We start from the raw sequence: 7220 nt of genomic DNA on the forward strand, positions 1-7220 counted from the left end.
CGTCTCCAGGTTAGGCCTGGATTCATCTGGCTCAGTGTTGATCATGTCAGCTTCATCTGATTGTTCCTTCCGCGTCTGTGTTCCCTCAACAGTTGTGGGCTTCCCTCTAGACCCTGATTTATTTTTTGCGAGGAGAGGGCAGTCCTTGTAGAGATGTCCGACTTTATGACATCATCTGCAATGGAAGGGAACCCCTTCATAGTCCAGGATCTGTGTTCGATCATAGTTCCTCCAGCGAAGGGTAACTTTTTCTTGCAAGCCTCCTCTGATATCTAGGTGCACCAATAGTCTCACATAGGCCATGACGCCTGTGGAAAGGTAGGATCTGTCATAATCTAGGTAAGTTCCTAGGGTATTTCCAATTCTTCTGAAGATTTCCTCGATCCAGAATTGCAGGGGCAAACCAAGTAGTCTAACCCAAATTGGCCCTGCCCCGAGCTGTTCTTTGTCAAGGTCGAAGAGTAGGCTCCATCTCCTTAGCATGAACGAAGCTTGTTTGATGTGCCAGTAGGATGATAGAACCCAATTTGTGTGGTCATCTTGCGCAAATCTGAGGGAAAACCAACCGCAGATAAAAGTTTAGACAATAGGTAGATCTGCCAAGTGATGGCCCCATATTTTAGCTACCCATGACTTCAGCCTAGCTGTGGAATAGGTCCTTCCTCTGACCCTGCCTACCAGGACTGTCACTGCCATGTCCATAGTGTCTTGCCACTAGAAATCCTCTTCCCAGTCAATGAAAATGTCCTGTGGCTTTAGCTTTACACACCTTTTCTTCTTTCCCCAGGATGGTTTCACAGTCTTCGCTTGCTTAGGGTGATCTTCAAGGAGAGGGTTTGGTGGATGAGGGTTAGGGTTAGGGTTTGGAGGCAACTGTTCTGATTCAGGTGGGTAGGCATCCAGGATGGGGAAACGACAGTGTAGCTTCCAGATGGTTGTGCCTATTCCAGGGGAGGGAAGGAGTGTGAAGGGAGGGCTTCACTGAGCGGGGAACGGGGAGGGTAGTGAATAGCCTCAGGGGGATGGAGGGAGGATAGGCCAGAGGATTCGGCCGCTCGTACAGATGCGGAGGGGCTGGGGTCAATGAGATGGGAGGACAACATCAGGGAAGGTGCAGAAAGAGATGGCCAAGTCACAGGTAGCTCCGGAAGATTGATCACAGAGCCTAGCTGTCCCGAAAGCAACGAAAGAGGGGAAATTACCTCCAAGAGCTCACTACTGAATAGAAAGTGCACGTCGTTGTTAGCTAGTCTTCTGAAGATGGAGATGCCATCAAGGGGCCCTTGGAGTAGTCTATTAGGTCTCCCTCCATGTTGCTCCAGGGCTTACACCAGCTGCCGTTGAGAACCGGAGTAACCGACACAGGCTGAACCAAAACCCTACAACTGCAATACCGCAAACTGCATTCACAAGTTCAAAGTCACTGGGGGAAAGCAAGAGATGGAGGGTAAACAGGGTTCCCAGGCAGGTTACGGCCACGACTACGATGGAATACGGTCCGCATTTGCACATAGGCCCCAGGTGTACATCCAAATGGGCTACCCGGTGTCAGGTCGTGGGCGCGTGAGGATTTCCTACATTCTCTTCACCATCGAGATCCTCCCCTCAGATTTCTAATTTACTTTAGGGTTTATTTATTTCTAGTTCTTTATTTAAGTGCCCCCCCCCAAAAAAAAAAAATTGTGCTCACACCAGCACTATAAATTTCACTTTAAACTACCAGTTTGCAGCATAAGGAATATAATAGAAATTTTTCCATTCAACATTCATTCCCAGATCTATATTACAGGAAAAATATAAATTCTGAAATTTACTTTCAACCATAGTATTAACACATACTCTTCCATGAAAGGAATTATAGACTTAAAACAAATCTTAAATAATTATTTGTTCTTTGAAATTTCTCAAATTCAATAAGGTGAGACCTTCGCCACCCAACCTTAAGAAGGGAAATGACATACTCTTCTACACCCGAGCTTCCACTCCAGAACAATAGGTAATTGTATCCCTTGTTATTAAATAAGGCAACATACATCAGGACTATAGTCCAGTCTTCAAGCCTCCGATTCCTTCTCGTAATAAGGTTATCCACTGGCTCACGCCCATCTCTGGATGTCCTCCATGTTACTCCACTTTAACTTATTTTCCTTTTTCTCCAATAAGACTGAACCCCTTTCTTTCCACGGAGATCTCTTTTTATCTCCATAAGAGAAAGGTGTAACTAATTTAACTATTCCTAATGGCCTAGAAGTTGGAATTCGTTTATGGTCTACCTTCTTGAATTCTAAGATTTCATAATATAAAAAAATATGATTATTATTTAAATATTCTTCTAAAATTTCATTGGTATTTCCACAATTCCATTGTTTATAACCTTAAACAAAATAAAGTAATTTTGATTGTTATTCAGGGGGTATTACATCTTCCCCCAGGAAAAACACCATCCTCGGTGTCTACTGTAGCCCATGGAACAGAGTAGGATAAGCTTGTCTCAATAGACTTTCATCTTCCCAAGTAGCTTCTTTTGGAATAAATTTCTTCTGCTCCACTTTAGCTTGGGTGATAACTCGCTTCCACAACGTTGTTTCTCTCCAATCGAGAATACACAGGGGGTCTACCAAAAATTCCCCGTCCGGTTCGACCTGTCAAAAACATCATTATCACCATTAGTTATTTATTCTAGCTTGGATATAATATATTTCAAATTCATACATACTTAATTGCACATATTTCCAATTAATAATGTGCCTGGGATCATACACATACTTCTTTACTGGTGACACGTAAAACACATTATGTAATTTTATGTGATGAGGAAGAGCAAGTTGATAAGCTATCAGTCCTATCCTTTCCAAGACTTGGAAAGGACCACAGTAGCAGGGTGCCAATTTAGCACCACTACCCTAATGCAAGGTACTTTTCTTGGGTTCTATCCGAACATAAACATGATCTCCGACTTGGAATTCCTTAAAACTTCTCTTTTTATCTGCATAATTTTTTTGTCTATCTTGAGCCACTTTCAAGTTCTATCAAACTTTCTTCACTTCTTGTTCTATTTCTGCTAACATTTTGGGTCCTAGGATCATGTTGTCTTCTAGGTTATGCCAACCAGCTGGAGTCCTACACCTTCTTCCATACAACACTTCATAGGGGCTCATCTTTAACGATTCATGGTAGTTGTTGTTATAAGAAAATTCAACCAAATGGAGATAGTCTTCCCATTTGGTTGGTTGTTGCATCACATACATTCATAACATATCTTCCAATACTTGATTGACCCGCTCTATTTGCCCATGTGTATGGGGGTGATAAGTGGTACTAAATTGGATACAAGTACCTAGCCTTGTAAAAAGATCTTTCCAGAATGCATATGTAAATTTCACATCTCTATTAGAAATTACTACTTTTGGCATACCATGCACTCATAATATTTCCTTCATAAAGATGCTTGTTATTTCCACCGCCTTATAGGTAGACTTAACAAGAATAAAATGAGAAACTATGCTCCTTTTTCCACCACCAAAATGATGGAGTCATGTTGCTTCCGGGTTCTCAGAAGTCTAGTTTTGAAGTCCAATGTAATCACTTCTCACTTCCACTCAGGTATAGGAAGTGGTTGGAGCAGTCCAGCGGGGTGTTGATGCTCAGCTTTAACTTGTTGGCATTATAAACACTTCTCCAAGTATTTCATTATTTCCTTCTTCATTCCAGGCCAAAAATACCTTTTCTTAATTGTAGAGAACAATTTCTGATAACTTGGGTAAGCATCATAAGGACTATGGTGGAACTCATCTAACAACATTTGTTTGAAGCTTACATGATTCGGAACATACACCATTCCTTTAAAAATCAACAATTTCCTATCATCTATGCCATACTCAGTTGGTTTCCCCGAATCTTGCATTTGCATAGTTTACTTCCATAAAAAAATATATTCAAGATCCTTAAGGGCATCTTCCTTAAGTTGTTATGTCATGTCAAACTCTATGTAGTGACACTGAATTTTATAGACACATTGAACCTTTCTGCTTAAAGCACCAACCACTCGATTTTCCTTTCCTTTAAGGTGTGTTATATCAAATTCAAACTTGCTTAGGAATGTTGTCCACCGATCTTGGTGTGCATTTAAATTAGCCTACTTAAAGAAATTAGTTAGACTGTTGTGATCTATCATAAGTAAGAATTTCTTTCCCAACAAGTAATGGCGCAACACTTTCAATGCATGCACTACTGTAGTGAGCTCTAGATCATAAGTTGAATATCGTTTTTCATGCTCTTTGATTTTTCTTGACTCATAAGCCACCACTTTACAATCCTACATCAAAACACCTCCAACTCCTTGCTGTGAGGCATCTGTACAAATAGTAAAGAACTTTTCTGGATCAACTACTTTCAGTATTGGGGCGGATGTTAACAAAGGTTTTAATTGTTCGAAATTGAGTTGACATTCTGTTGTGTACTTAAAAAATCTCCTTTCTTTTTGTAGGGATGTCATGGGCTAAGCAATTCTAGAAAATCCCTCAATAAAATGACGATAATTACCCACCAAACACATAAAGGATTGAATGTCTGCTACATTTTTAGGGACAGACCAATCTAAGATAGTTCTAATCTTTTCAGGGTCAACAACAATGCCTTCAGAAGATATCACATGCCCCAGATATTGTATTTGTTCGTTAAAAAAGGAACATTTGTTGAATTTGGCACAAAGTTGATTTTCTCTTAAGGTTTGGAGAACAATCCTTAGATGCTCCTTATGCTCTTTTGAATTTTTCGAGTAGATTATATTATCAATGAAAATTAGAACGAACTTGTCCAAGTAGGGGTGGAAAATTCCATTCATTAAACTCATAAAGGTTGTTGGGGCATTAGTCAACCCAAAAGATAGCACGATAAACTCATAATGGCCATAGCATGTTCTCAACAATTTTTTACATACATCCTCATCTTTAGTGAAAATTTGATGATACCCTGATCGCAGGTTGATTTTGGATAATACGGTGGCGCCTTTGACCTAGTTAAACAAGTCATCTATTCGAGGTAAAGGATATTTATTCTTGATCGTTAACTTGTTTAATTGCCTATAGTCAATACAAAGTCTTAACGTTCCATCTTTCTTCTTAATGAACAATACGAGCACCCCCCAAGGTGATACACCTAGTTGGATGTGCCCTTTGTCGAGTAATTCCTGTAGCTACATTTTGAGTTCAATCAACTCAGGAACACTCATACGGTATGGTGTTTTCGACACCAAGCAGCTCCAAGAATAAGTCCTATGGTAAAATGGATGCTTCTTTTTGGAGGTAACCCAGGTATATGGGTAAAAACATGTTAATGTGTATCACTTTTTCCCTTTTTGTGGCAAAGAAGTTTTATAAAAATGAATGGAGTTGAAATGTTTACTCTTAAGTTTACAAAATCATCGAGAATTAGGTGATGGTAAAAGAAGACAAAACATGTCAATTTAAATTCACTTTCATGTCATATTTTTTCTAAAATTTAATATATATATATATATATATATATATATATATATATATATATATATATCTATTCATTTTCTTTAAAAGATATTTGTTAATAATTTACATAATTTTTTAGTGACAAAACCTCAACCCCATTTCTCTATTGATTTATGTTTTTTAATTCCAATTTCTTTAAAAGATGTATTATGAACACTCTAAAGATTGCTAAACACATTTAAAAATAAAAAATAAACAGATTTTTTAATTATTACTAAAATACTAATATAAATGATAATCTTTTTATACATATCAAACAACCACCCAAGAAACTATCATTTTAAGTTTATAAAGTCAATTTTTTTTAATAAAAATTTGAAAATATATAATAAAATGTTAAAAACAAAAAGATTATAATAAAATATTTAAATATAATTATAATAACATAATTTATATTATTTAAAATATAATATTTAAAAAAAACAAACATTACAAAATAAAAAAAAATAATATATTCACAATCAACGCATTTAATATATTCACAATCAACACATTAATATCTATATTGTTAAAAAATTAACAAAATATATAAACAATTGATATATTTTTTAAGGCCATAAAAATGAAAATCTTCATTAAAATTGGTTGTATTGAGAAAAATATAGTACCAAACGTAATGCCATAGCAGCCAAACGTAAAAGCTAGGCTCGTAAAACATTAAGTTCAGAATCAGTGAACTTAATGCCATAGCAGCCAAATGTAAAATCTAAGTTTATTTTTTTTTTCATATATAATTTTGGCACATGGGACTGAATTTCCGAATTATTTATATATCTCTTTAAAACCATTATGTAACAAATCTGATAAAACTCTATATATCTTTTTTCTCTATGTAAATGAGGCACATCACATCTTCCATTTTCCATATACATATATGTTGAATGAATATAATATAACCATATAACTTTTTTCCGTGCTTAAAAAAAAGTTCGTAAAACATGAAGTCCAGAATTAGTAATTTTAATGCACAAACCACCGGTCAAATTTGATGAATTCGTTCGAAAGCGCATTCGACCGAACGTATTAACGTGTTTCATATAGAATATTTGTTCCAAAGGATTACACAACCATGTTGGATTGAAGGATTTACATAACCAATGACATAAAATAACATATCGCACATCGAAGGAGTTACCTATATTACTATAAACCATAATCTACTATTTAAGATTTTTGAACTTACTGTAATTATATTTATGAAAATTTAAACTATATTCTATGGTTGGAATACATGTAATTTATTGAAATTTAAACCATCTTGTTTTCAGCAGATATTAGGATTATCAATTAGAAATTTCTTAAATAATAATCCTATTCTAACATTAATTCCTTCATGATAAATCATTAGTGCATAAAATAATTTTACAATAATTTTTTTTAAATGTTGTTTTAAAAAATTAAAATGATATATTATAAATATAAATAAAATAAGAATTTGAGTCTTATCAGGTAGACGAGTTGGTAATCACAATGCGGTGAAGTTCATTAAAAAGGTGAGCTCCATACTGAAGGTCACGAGTTCAATTCCCCTAAACTAACCCGGAGCTGTGGAGAGGGGCGGGCGCAGTTTCCGAGGGATTATAGTGGTAGTGGTCAGAATTGACCCCGTGTAACACGAGCTAGGAGACAGAATGCTGTAACACGAGTTGCTCGCCGATTCTTCTGTTAACAAAAAAAATAAAAATTTCATTTTATTAA

Source organism: Pinus tabuliformis, chromosome 2_2 (assembly GCF_031772625.1).
Source record: "Pinus tabuliformis cultivar Carrire ecotype Pingquan chromosome 2_2, CPIR1, whole genome shotgun sequence".
Taxonomy (NCBI): domain Eukaryota; kingdom Viridiplantae; phylum Streptophyta; class Pinopsida; order Pinales; family Pinaceae; genus Pinus; species Pinus tabuliformis.